A 14,351-nucleotide genomic window follows, 5' to 3' on the forward strand; every position below is an offset into this window, starting at 1 on the left:
CCCCATAACGGATGTGCGCTCCACCTGCTGCCAAGTTCTGCGCATGCGCCGGTTACCTGGTCTTGCTATGTGTACCGACACATGCTCAGATACATCCATCTGACGGCGGGGCCCAGCAGGTGCCGGGGAGACAGAACACTGTCAGCCGGGGAGAGGACCAATAAAGTTAATTGAAATGAAAAAAAAAAAAAAAGGAGCATTTGGATTACACAGCGCCAGAAAATTCTGGCGCTATGCACTGCACGTTAATGGAAGAGCACGCGGCAACCCGGACCCTTCATAAATAAGGTATGAGCCTCATTTAAAATACCGAATATGCGTTAGCCCTCCTCCCCTATAGCGCCGCACGCTAAACACCGACATCGCGGGTGTGATAGATCAAGGGAAGCGCTATCCCCTGTCTTAGCGCACGGGGATAGAGCATATGCCCCTGATCGAATGTTAATAAATCTACCCCTGTATTAGGTTTGCTACAACATGGGGAAAGGTAAATTGGGGAAAAGAACCTGTGCACCAGTACCACTTTTTGATTGTATTGGGTGTATATATAATATACTTGTGTGAAAAAGTCCACTATTTTATAGTATCAAAAAATGCTTATGCATTGATAGATGATGTGGAGGTGCTCCCCTGAGAGTAAGGAATGATGCAAAAAGAGAAAAGAGAAAGTACTGAGGAAGCGGGGACCTCCGCGAAACAGCTGTCTATCCCACAACTACTTTTGCACCTTGAGCTACTGAGGAGATACCAGACTCCCCATCACTGCACTCAGGTCCAGATCTAAGAAAAATCTCTTTCCTTCTGCAGCAGATTGACTGTCCCTTAGAGTAGACCATAGCAGGCAACTATCCGGGTGGTGGTAAGACCCCTATTAAGGGGCTGTTAACATTATAACCATTTGATACAATTGTGAATACGACCCCACAGAGATTGTTTTGTCCTGCTATCATTTTGGGAAAAGGGCTTCATTGTTTTCCCTTTGTTTTGCTTTTATCTGCTCTGAGTGGTCTAGAACCACTAAGATCACCCTGAGTGATATTTTTTCATGTTTAGGAATGAGATTTATTATTACTTTTTCTTAGTGAAAATCATATAGATAGTGACAGGAATATTTCCTACGACTGTAAATACAGGTGATTAACCTGATGATAGTTGCAAATGGATATACTATGATACTGTGACCAAAGGACCACTCTCTTGATCCTTCTTGATATCATACATTCCATATATTACTACTTCCACCTGTTATCTTGTTTCATTTATTCTCTAAGAAATTTTTCTCTATACTACTGGGAATTTTCCAAAATTGTCTTTAAAGGTGGGGTTCTGTGACAAACGGGGGGGACAGTATGCCAGTAACCCTTCCTGTACCTTGTTCCTTGGGTCTCGACACTGTATTCTTCACCGCTGTCAACTCTGAAGTGTAGACAAGTACCTGTACCTTCAAGATGATGAGTTGGATCAGTGACTTCTCCTTATGGGAGCCTGTGTCAGAAAGGATGGACACCCCAAGCAGCACACCCCACACATAGAGATCACACACAAAGTGACGGTGACAACAATATTTATTATGCAGGAAACTATTAGTCATCTCTGCAAACCAAATATTGTTAAGGTAAATTACATGCAATAATCATCAACACAATGCACGGTTATTATTGTGGACTCAATAACAATAACTGCAAAGGCACATAAATCCTACCATCACACACACTGGCACAAAGCACATATAATGGTAAACATTCAAATATAGACATTACAATTCAATATATTAAGGCAAGTAACACTGTCTCTAAAAGGCGGTAAAATCGGAATTGTCCGCAAGGTGACGCTACCTCAGCCATGTGTCAGTTAATGTCTTCCAGATGAAACCGTGAATTGAAGCAAAATGGTGCACAGTATTTGTAATCCAAACAGGTATATTAGAAGAATAGGCACTTGTAGTGGTTATTTGCAAAGCACAGCATAGTCTTCCAATGGAGGGTGCTGTGACTATACAAAACCTCCATGAACAGTCTCTGTCTCTCTCTGTCTGTGCTGCTAGCAGTAAGGTGTCCTCTTCCTGCAGCCTTCTGTGCTCACATGCCTTTGTAGTGGGAGGTGATTAAGTGTCCCTTTCAAGGCCCAATGTGAGGAATTAAACTTGGGAAGTTTGCACTGTGTGGCCTGGGCTGAGCTTTCTGTGGCTGCTTCACATGTAGGGACAAGAAGGGGCCAGTGCTGCCTGATATGCACTGTCTGGGCTTCAGGGGTACTGTGGGGTGCCTTCAGGTGGATACTAGGGCAGTCTCTCAGGGCACATTCCGAAGGGGTTGATGGACTGGCAAGGGCTGTGTGTTATTGGGGTACCTGTACTAACTGCTGCAGTTGCTGGCTCCTGCCAGTCACTTCTCTCACTTGTGGCTCCTTCTCCCACAGGCACACACTCTGTCTGCAGCTGCTGTCTCTGTCCTCCACAGCATGAGAAGCTGTGTCCTCTCCACATGTGGTCCTGTCCTCACTTGCCACACTGCTTCTCACTCTGCTGCAGCCATGTCATGCTGCTGCTCTCCTCACACTCTCTCTCTCAACTCAACTTTCACCTCTGCCCAATAGCAGCACAGCTCTGTTTCCCTCTCTTTCAGGGATTCTGTCAACATCCCTGGGACCTAGTGCTCGACAGATGCTCTCTCTTTTGGCTGCTCCTGTTACAAGACCACCAGGAAGGGCAATTAACCCCTGCAGCCCCAGTCCATAGGGGCTCCATAAGAAGCATTTGGCTGCAGTCCCAGTTTAAGCACACAAACAGGGGTACTTCAGGACTGGGGTACCACAAATGCCCCTGCTGGAATTATGCATGTCCCCATGCATACTAAAACGACTCCATGTCCTAAGAAAAAGTATTTGGAATATCACATAGATTCAACAGACTTCAAACACTTAACGGCAATACAATTAAGCATGAACAAGTATATGCATTTCTACCTATTTCTTTTTTACTGTCACATAAATACAGTAGCTAGAGTGTGCTCACCGGAGCATCCATCCGTCCGCCACAGGACTCCCATCCCTCCGCGGCAAAGGTTCTCTGGGGATTCACATGCACTTTCACTTTAGATCCCGGCATGCGATCTGCAATGAACACGTTTCACCTCTTTGTCATGTCTTATGGACCTCAGAATAGCCTGTCGTATCCGAAATTCAAACTCTTCTCCCGTAATCGTTGTATATTCCTGATCTATACCAGGCTTCTCTTCATTGGAATGGTTCTCGGCCTTCTTAACTGTCTTTGGGTTTTCCATAGTGGCCTTAGGTTCAGGCAGTGGTATGGCTAGCTCTGGGTGGTTGGGTTCTAATGGCTCCACTTTCTCAGTCACGGCCATGTGGGCTACAACTTCAGAGCACCTTTCCTGGTCGGTTGTACTGGCATCTGTCTGCCTGAGGTTTGCTGCCCAGTAACCTGTATCTTCAATTCTTGGGATGTAATCTCGCTTTGGTTCACTGGAAACCTGAGGCCTAGCTATTTCTTGCAGGCTTTGCTGTACTGTCCCCCTCTGCACAACTGGTTTCCCCCTCTCTTCCTGCAGTTCGCATTGCATTGGGACATCAGATTCTGGTGGTCGGGGCATCTGGTCAGGTCGAGGAGGATTAGTATTATAAATCTTGCTGTTCACCTCCCTGGTTTCTTCTTTGTTTCTGCAGTGCTGGTAGTCTTGCCGGTAGTAAGGTGGAGGCCCTCTGTAACATGGACAGTGCCAATGTTGGCCTTGCTCTGTGTCATGTCTGTTACCTTGCACCGGGGCTCCATTCAGGCCGGTCACTTTCACGGCCTTGATGCCTTTCTTTCCATTCGCCAGCTCGAACTCCACAACTTCGCCTCTTCTCAGACTCCGGAAACTCTTTTCGGGATTGGTATTCTGAATGGCGGTGTAGTGTACATATACACTTCGTCTGGTATCTGCGTGTTTGATGAATCCATACCCACGCGGTATACTGAACCACAGGACACGACCTGAGATCCTACTTGGGCTGGTTCGTGATTTGTCTGCCGCATTTATTACACCAGACATTCTCATGGTGTTTTGAAGGACTTCGGGCGTACCTCCTCTTATGGGTCTTCTTGAGGTCTGACTGCATGCAGGCCCACTTTGAGTATTGAGTTGAATGTTGGGGTGTCGTTCAGATTTCTCAGGCATGGCCCACCGGGGTCGATCTCCTCTCTCTCGTTGTGGACGCCACTCTCTATATCTGGCTTCATTTTGTTCTAATCGTTGCCCCATTCGGGCAATGTCTAGGGCTAGTTCCGCCAACTTGCTGTTGATAGCGCTCAAAGTGTCTTGTCCTGCAGGAGTTTGTGTTTCTTGAAGAACCGTTCCTTTTTTCGCAACTGCTCCATATTGTTTAGCTTCGTGGTGGCCCTCTGTATCATCTTCTTCAGCCATTGCATCTTCTTCAAAATCAGTGTTTTGGTTCTGGCCCAATATTTCTAGTGCTGATTCTTTGAATTCGGCGAATGTGCAATCTTTTTCTTGCCGTTTCCACATACGGAGTTGGACGCGGGTGGTTTCCTCTTGTGCTCCTTCCACAAAGAGGTTTATCAACATCTCATCTGCTTGTTGCAGCTCTCGAGGGTCCATGGCCTGTACAGCTTTCATGGCTTCCTGCAAGCCCAGCGCGAACTCGCGCAGTGATTCTCCGTGTCTCTGTTTTCTAGCATATAATCTGCATTTTAATAAGGGTATTGTCTTAGAGTCGAATATTTGTGCCAATTTCCAAAGTATCTTGTTCGCTGTTGTCTTGTTGCTTTCTGCCCATGCTTTCACTTCCCTCAGGGCGGGGCCTTTTAATTGCGCCAGTAGTATTTCTTTCTTCTGTTCCTCATTCAATTGATATATTTTGAATGTTGAGTTCATTTGGTCTTTAAATGCCTTAAAGGTGCTTGTACCCTGGGTCCGCATGTCTCCGGAATACGTAAGTAGCCACGCGGCTCCGAAGAAGTAGGGCATCGTGATTGGCGCCGCCATTGCCCTTGGCATTTCTGTGTCTTCTGGTGGTGTCGGGAGACGTCTTGGAGGGGATGGTGGCGGAGTGCTGGGTTCCGACATGCTTTCGATCCGGTTCGTTGACGCCAAGATTTAGATGTGACAAACGGGGGGGGACAGTATGCCAGTAACCCTTTCTGTACCTTGTTCCTTGGGTCTCGACACTGTATTCTTCACCGCTGTCAACTCTGAAGTGTAGACAAGTACCTGTACCTTCAAGATGAATGAGTTGGATCAGTGACTTCTCCTTATGGGAGCCTGTGTCAGAAAGGATGGACACCCCAAGCAGCACACCCCACACATAGAGATCACACACAAAGTGACGGTGACAACAATATTTATTATGCAGGAAACTATTAGTCATCTCTGCAAACCAAATATTGTTAAGGTCAATTACATGCAATAATCATCAACACAATGCACGGTTATTATTGTGGACTCAATAACAATAACTGCAAAGGCACATAAATCCTACTATCACACACACTGGCACAAAGCACATATAATGGTATGTGTATTCTGAATGGCGGTGTAGTGTACATATACACTTCGTCTGGTATCTGCGTGTTTGATGAATCCATACCCACGCGGTATACTGAACCACAGGACACGACCTAAGATCCTACTTGGGCTGGTTCGTGATTTGTCTGCCGCATTTATTACACCAGACATTCTCATGGTGTTTTGAAGGACTTCGGGCGTACCTCCTCTTATGGGTCTTCTTGAGGTCTGACTGCATGCAGGCCCACTTTGAGTATTGAGTTGAATGTTGGGGTGTCGTTCAGATTTCTCAGGCATGGCCCACCGGGGTCGATCTCCTCTCTCTCGTTGTGGACGCCACTCTCTATATCTGGCTTCATTTTGTTCTAATCGTTGCCCCATTCGGGCAATGTCTAGGGCTAGTTCCGCCAACTTGCTGTTGATAGCGCTCAAAGTGTCTTGTCCTGCAGGAGTTTGTGTTTCTTGAAGAACCGTTCCTTTTTTCGCAACTGCTCCATATTGTTTAGCTTCGTGGTGGCCCTCTGTATCATCTTCTTCAGCCATTGCATCTTCTTCAAAATCAGTGTTTTGGTTCTGGCCCAATATTTCTAGTGCTGATTCTTTGAATTCGGCGAATGTGCAATCTTTTTCTTGCCGTTTCCACATACGGAGTTGGACGCGGGTGGTTTCCTCTTGTGCTCCTTCCACAAAGAGGTTTATCAACATCTCATCTGCTTGTTGCAGCTCTCGAGGGTCCATGGCCTGTACAGCTTTCATGGCTTCCTGCAAGCCCAGCGCGAACTCGCGCAGTGATTCTCCGTGTCTCTGTTTTCTAGCATATAATCTGCATTTTAATAAGGGTATTGTCTTAGAGTCGAATATTTGTGCCAATTTCCAAAGTATCTTGTTCGCTGTTGTCTTGTTGCTTTCTGCCCATGCTTTCACTTCCCTCAGGGCGGGGCCTTTTAATTGCGCCAGTAGTATTTCTTTCTTCTGTTCCTCATTCAATTGATATATTTTGAATGTTGAGTTCATTTGGTCTTTAAATGCCTTAAAGGTGCTTGTACCCTGGGTCCGCATGTCTCCGGAATACGTAAGTAGCCACGCGGCTCCGAAGAAGTAGGGCATCGTGATTGGCGCCGCCATTGCCCTTGGCATTTCTGTGTCTTCTGGTGGTGTTGGGAGACGTCTTGGAGGGGATGGTGGCGGAGTGCTGGGTTCCGACATGCTTTCGATCCGGTTCGTTGACGCCAAGATTTAGATGTGACAAACGGGGGGGGGACAGTATGCCAGTAACCCTTTCTGTACCTTGTTCCTTGGGTCTCGACACTGTATTCTTCACCGCTGTCAACTCTGAAGTGTAGACAAGTACCTGTACCTTCAAGATGAATGAGTTGGATCAGTGACTTCTCCTTATGGGAGCCTGTGTCAGAAAGGATGGACACCCCAAGCAGCACACCCCACACATAGAGATCACACACAAAGTGACGGTGACAACAATATTTATTATGCAGGAAACCACTAGTCATCTCTGCAAACCAAATATTGTTAAAGTCAATTACATGCAATAATCATCAACACAATGCACGGTTATTATTGTGGACTCAATAACAATAACTGCAAAGGCACATAAATCCTACTATCACACACACTGGCACAAAGCACATATAATGGTAAACATTCAAATATAGACATTACAATTCAATATATAAAGGCAAGTAACACTGTCTCTAAAAGGCGGTAATATCGGAATTGTCCACAAGGTGACGCTACCTCAGCCATGTGTCAGTTACTGTCTTCCAGATGAAACCGTGAATTGAAGCAAAATGGTGCACAGTATTTGTAATCCAAACAGGTATATTAGAAGAATAGGAACTTGTAGTGGTTATTTGCAAAGCACAGCATAGTCTTCCAATGGAGGGTGCTGTGACTATACAAAACCTACATGAACAGTCTCTGTCTGTGCTGCTAGCAGTAGGGTGTCCCTTCCTGCAGCCTTCTGTGCTCACAGGCCTTTGTAGTGGGAGGTGATTAAGTGTCCCTTTCAAGGCCCAATGTGAGGAATTAAACTTGGGAAGTTTGCACTGTGTGGCCTGGGCTGAGCTTTCTGTGGCTGCTTCACATGTAGGGACAAGAAGGGGCCAGTGCTGCCTGATATGCACTGTCTGGGCTTCAGGGGAACTGTGGGGTGCCTTCAGGTGGATACTGGGGCAGTCTCTCAGGGCACATTCTGAAGGGGTTGATGGGCTGGCAAGGGCTGTGTGTTATTGGGGTACCTGTACTAACTGCTGCAGTTGCTGGCTCCTGCCAGTCACTTCTCTCACTTGTGGCTCCTTCTCCCATAGGCACACACTCTGTCTGCAGCTGCTGTCTCTGTCCTCCACAGCATGAGAAGCTGTGTCCTCTCCACATGTGGTCCTGTCCTCACTTGCCACACTGCTTCTCACACTGCTGCAGCCATGTCATGCTGCTGCTCTCCTCACACTCTCTCTCTCAACTCAACTTTCACCTCTCAGACCTCTGCCCAATAGCAGCACAGCTCTGTTTCCCTCTCTTTCAGGGATTCTGTCAACTCCCCTGGGTCCTAGTGCTCGACAGATGCTCTCTCTTTTGGCTGCTCCTGTTACAAGACCACCAGGAAGGGCAATTAACCCCTGCAGCCCCAGTCCATAGGGGCTCCATAAGAAGCATTTGGCTGCAGTCCCAGTTTAAGCACACAAACAGGGGTACCTCAGGACTGGGGTACCACAGTTCACCGCTCATCGCCCACAAATACTGCAAAGCAAGTGGGAGAAAGCAGCGTGCACATACACCCTAAAAGGCAATAAACTTTGTTCTCTAAAACTATACACTTTCTGGGCTCAAAACCTCACTGATTGAGGGTAGATTTCCCTGCAAGGGCCCAGCCAATCAGGGAGTCGACCACTCTAACAGAGAGGGAATTTACAGCCCAACTATTTAACACCAACTATTTAACTGTCGCACGGTAAGACCCGCTCAATTGCACAGTCTGGTTTAGCCAGGCATACAGAGCAATCAGCAGCAGTCACCGTGATTACAAACAAACTGCAGGGGTGTACTGACACTCAATTTGTTCTTCCCCATCTCTCTTTTTTCCCTCTCTTCTCTTCTATTCACCCCAACCCTCCCTTGGAAACTCCCTTTCTTCTCCGCTCCTTCCTTTTTTTCTCTCCTCCCCTTCCTTTTCTCCCTCTCTCTCTTTTCTTTTTCTTTTTTCTTTCTTCTCTCTTTTCTCCTTTTATCACAAATTTTCCTGTCAATAGAAAATTATAACGGCCTGAAAAACCAAGAATTTCTGGTGTAAAATAAGGTATATTACCATAATAACAAATATTCGCGGTCCACTCCATATATTGTGGTACCTCAACAATTAACAGAGAACTCTGTGAATTGGAGTCTCAGAATCTGTACATGTTTTTTGTATGTCTGTCTTGTCATGTCTAAATCAATTTTAATGAATAAATAAATAAACGTTAAGTTTTAAATTTAAAAGTGTGCCCCCAAAAACAGAGAGTACTTTCTCTTTTCTCTCCCTGTATTAGGTTGCAAGTCGGCAACCTTCCAGTGATGTGTGGTAGGTAAGAATGACAGACATTACCAGCATTCAAGTGTGACCCACACCACATTAAAATAAAGTAAGAGCCCTATTAATGTTTCCATTACCAGCACTAGGAACCATAGAGGGGAGGCCGACATGATTCCACAAGCGCCTTGATCCCTGTTGGAGGAAGTGCACTAAGCGTTCTTGAGCTCAAAGTAGCTCACTTTCCCAGCCCCACTGTCCCTTGCCCTGTTTAACAGTACAAGTGAATCACTTTCCACAGTCTCCTACTTTGGGAGTTGGGTAACCATATTGCCAGTGATGGGAGTGTGCCCCAGCGATAAATCGCCGGGTGCGCACTCCCATTTTCAGCCCCGTTGTAATCGCAACCACCGGCAGAGGTTTCTTTTCTTCAGCGACCATCTCTGGTCGCCGATGAAAAGGGGGTATTGATATATCGCCCTGTGTGTACGCACCCTTAGCGTTTGGTAAATCTGCACGTTACAATACTATCATCTGCAAAACCAAAGGGATTTCTCAAACACTGCTTAGTACACTTACCCCTAAATTCTATCATTTGTGGATTAGGTGGAAGCAGACCGTAGGAGAGTGGCGTGCTCTTAATAGTTTACGCATCTAATGAGGGGGCATAGAGCTCCCTCTACTGGCTGAAGCAGGCCATGGCAAGAGTAGGGAAGGTGACAAGTTTTTTTTTCTCCATACCAGAACTATTACTATTTTCTATTATAGTCAATCGTGTAGATCGTCAAATCGATTACACGCCACCATGGTAATAGACTGATGTTACCCACTGCTTGTTGTATCCCTAATTTACCTAAAATGTATTGATATGCTTCTTTTCTATTGGAGGCTCAGTGGGTAGATATACCCAAGACAGAACAATTAGGGTAACAAGGATTAGACGCAGCCAGACCCTAAAGGTGATCCCAATTGCCTATTACTGACAATTTAGCACATTAAGGGAAGAAGGGAGGGGGGGGGGGTCTGCACTACAGATGAGTTGAAATGACGGTGGGTTTGTGTTAGTAGCAAAATAAACATTTTATTATAATGAGTCACAATGCGCAAATATATATATATATGTTGAGATAATGCAACAAAAACCACATTGCATGTATGAGTTTATGCATGTGAGATAAATGTAACAGCACCAATCAATAATGAATGCCACAACGAATGCCCCAGATCTGTTTTACCCATCTTACATGGCACCAGCAGTTTGTATTTTAATAAAAACATTTAAGCTTGCAGCCCACATCAAGGGATTCCAATTCTCTGCAAGTCCCTACACTGGCATGTATGCCCAGCAGAATTATTGGAGACAAAAAAGGATATAAATATTCCAGAATTGGAATCACCGCTTCATACATGTACCCCTATATCTTTAATATGTAAGCCTTAAGGTGCAGGGCCCTCCGTCCTCTTGTTTATTCTCCGCACTATCCTTGCAGTCAAGCTTCTTCCCTTCAGACTCTGCGCCCAATGAAGGGTGAGCGCTGGCTCACTCATTGGCTGCTTAACTGCCCTACACCTGCCGATTTTTACTGTTAATATATATTAGGACTGACACAGATCTGGTTGAACATCTGCAAATTTGCCGATGACTGAGACTAGATAGACGCAGCCCAGACACAGTGAGAACCCCTGTGCAAGTCTGCAAGTGATTTGCGGGAAATATCACTATTTGTTCTCCTGTCGCACATCCATATACAATTCACTCACCATGCAATGATTTCCCCAGTCTGTGCAAGTCTGACCCTTCCACAACTCTGCGACAGAGACAGGCTGATCAGTGCCGGCGCTGACATCATACAACCTACCTTTAAACGCCAGGACATGTCTGCCTTTTTTTCTGACATTGCCAGTTACTACCCACAAACGCTGACTTCCTGTCAGTCAAATTGCAAGGGCATTGCAATGAGATCTTTGCACACAGCTTAAGGTTCATATCAGTAAACTATTTAGCTATTTGTCCACTAGGACTTTATCAATTAGGTCCAGCCACAGAATGTAGCGAGGATTTTTACTTGCAGTCTCATGAGCTTCGATAAAATCGGCGGCAAAAATGCACACTGTGGGTTTTATCAGATGGGGAAATCGATAGATTCCAGCACTTATTTTGGTGGACGCGCTCAGGTGCGAATTTGCATCCTTGCGAGTTTCACATGAACATACATCCGCATGCCAGTGGGAACCTCCCCCATCTTTTGATCGTCGCTGAGCATCGAATGATGGCGAAGGCGCAATTATATGTCAGGGTGGTCCAGACCACCCTTACATATGTGTGCAGAATTGTAGGGAATTGGGCGGGCAGCTGGCATCTGGTTATGTCAGTTGTCCGCCCGAAACCCCCCCCCCCCCCCGCATGTGCGTCAGGGACAAATTAGCATGTGTACGCTCAGCATATCCATATGCTAGTGGCCCAGCCCGGAACCCCATGCCCGTCTCCACACCACCCCCCCCCCCCGCTCGCAAGGCTGCGTTCGCACGCACCCAGTGTATACACATGTGCAGAAATGCTGCTGCGCATAAGCAAAACATCGGTCCCTGTGCGAGCGAGCGGCCACTGCAAATGAACCAGAATAAGGGCCATAATGTGGGGTATTCTATACATGGTAAAACCTGTGCCTAATTGGAATGCCCCATCAATGCGGACAGATTCAGTATGCGTATCCTCCCAACTGTCCTGATTTTTGTGAGACCATTCCTTTTTTGGGCTGGCTGCAGTGTCCTATGGCAAAGGGTGGGGTATGGGAGGGCCCCTGTCACTCGCTGCTCTCTAAAAACAGCAGTGCATAGATGCTGTGCGCATCTATTCACGGGTGACAGAGGGACTGGAGACATGGCCAGCAGCTCACAGAGTGCCCCCATAGTGACAAAAATGGGGGTGTGGCTCTCAATTGTGGCTTTCCCATGAGGTCCTGCCCCCTTTGCAGAGGCACCACCCTCTTTTAGGAGTCTTTATTTGTTTAAATTTTGATGTCAGTGACGTGAGAAGCCGGAAGCAGGCAGTGCACCCTGCCCCCGGTTGTCGCGCTTGAAGGGGGTTACACCAAAGTGCCAGCTCTTCTGTAGTTACAGGAGATGAGTGCTGCCGGGTGATATAAGCAGCCTAGTGAATATGTTGCTTGTACTCTTATATCTACATAACGGCCTAGAAATAACCTCACACGGACACACTTATCTAAAAATAAAGACGCGACACCGATAGCTTAGTTTAAACGGTCATACTTATTTATTTAAGAAACTGGTATGACCCCTGATAAAGGGGGTGGCAAAGACCAGGCACCTGAGACCAGAGACCGTTCAGGGGTGTTACCCCGGGCAACGACCAGGTCGTTCCCAATCTCCTAAACACCCCTTACCAAAGGCACAGCCCGCCCTGCATGGACATCCCCCCGCCTCTAAGGCCTGACGCGAACATATCCGCCTAAATGTTCGTCGCCCCACCGCGCTGAGTCGAGGCCCGTCCGCCCTCCTGGCAAGGAGAGGGGTAATACCACGCAGGGACCACCTGACACCCTTCTAGAATCCTGGTCGAGGGTGCTGTCCCGCCTATTAAGAATTTAGCCAATTGAATCAAATTTGATGAGGCAAAGCCTTTATGAATAAGGGAGAGGGAGGGTGGGGATCAAAACTCAAAGAGGAAGTGTAACCTTTGCTACCTCAGCTTATATACCCCTGACCTGGGGTGCTACCCCCTTTGCCACCCATTGGTGGGGGCTTCCCGCCCTGCATTAACCCCTCCTTCTATGCCTAGTCATTTTCACTAAACTTTATTACACCAGCCCAATTCACAGTCTCTTAACTACACTTGGGCTTATACAGCCCTCGTTCCACCTAAGCAGCCTAGTGAATATGTTGCTTGTACTCTTATATCTACATAACGGCCTAGAAATAACCTCACACAGACACACTTATCTAAAAATAAAGACGCGACACCGATAGCTTAGTTTAAACGGTCATACTTATTTATTTAAGAAACTGGTATGACCCCTGATAAAGGGGATGGCAAAGACCAGGCACCTGAGACCAGAGACCGTTCAGGGGTGTTACCCCGGGCAACGACCAGGTCGTTCCCAATCTCCTAAACACCCCTTACCAAAGGCACAGCCCGCCCTGCGTGGACATCCCCCCGCCTCTAAGGCCTGACGCGAACATATCCGCCTAAATGTTCGTCGCCCCACCGCGCTGAGTCGAGGCCCGTCCGCCCTCCTGGCAAGGAGAGGGGTAATACCACGCAGGGACCACCTGACACCCTTCTAGAATCCTGGTCGAGGGTGCTGTCCCGCCACAGCAGTGGTACCCTCTACTGTCCTGGACACCTAGTACCAATGCCCCGCCATCCCCTATAAACTGCACAAGCCAAAACTAAATTAACTGTTTAAAAATATCACTCAGAAACACCGCCATGCCCTCCTCTGAGAGGTGCACCCCATCTGGCCTGTACATGCCTGGGTTTTCCTTCACAATCTCTGTGTGTCTCACTGCCACTCCCCCCTGCCTTACGACAAATCTGGTTAGAGCGTGGTTTAACTTCTTCCTAGCCCTCTCAATTGCCTCTGGGTTTTTAGCGCCTCTCCAACAAAAACGTGGGACGATGTCTGACCACACCAGCCTCAAGCCACTCCATTTATGCAACAAAACCATCAGATCTTTCTCCATTTTGATCCTTAAAGCTATACCTGTAGTTTTAGCCAAGTCATTGCCTCCCAGATGTATGACCAGAATATCCGGCTTGACAAATCCGCTAGTTTTCTTCTCTAAAAACCCAAGTAGGTCCTTCCACAACATGCCTCTAACACCTAACCACCTCACTGATTTTGCCCTCGCTAGCACTGGCGAGGTTCTGGCTAGGATGTTTCTTTCCGCCCAAAAAACATATGAGTGCCCTACAAACCAAACTACCCCTGTGGGGCCAAAGGGAGGGGGGGGGGGCTGAAAAGGAAGCAAAAACCTATTGGTTAGTATCTCTACTTATGCTCTATAGTAACAATTAACGGGGATTTGACTGGGGTCCAAGTGGAGGTGAAAAACTCAAAAACCTCTAGAGGGCTTCTTAGTGTGGGGCCAGATTGAATTAAGCACCTCTTAGAGGAAAAATAAAAAAATTCACTCCACACCGACGATTGCGGAACGCTAATCGTTCCATAACCGTTTGTAAACATGACGTTTTTGGACCCGCGCAACAGGCGCATACTATACTTAACTATAGTTAACTTATACTTATACTATACACTTAAAGCATTTCAATTCTAACGTATTTC

At 46.8% G+C, this 14,351-nt stretch overlaps 1 protein-coding gene across 4 annotated transcripts in view; it reads left to right on the top strand.

The window, feature by feature from the left end:
* The window catches only part of LOC146021000 (intelectin-1-like), a 268,175-nt gene that overhangs the window by 156,692 nt on the left and 97,132 nt on the right, over positions 1-14,351 (top strand). The window lies entirely within an intron of this gene.

This window comes from Crinia signifera, chromosome 7 (genome assembly GCF_055691185.1).
Source record: "Crinia signifera chromosome 7, ASM5569118v1, whole genome shotgun sequence".
NCBI lineage: Eukaryota > Metazoa > Chordata > Amphibia > Anura > Myobatrachidae > Crinia > Crinia signifera.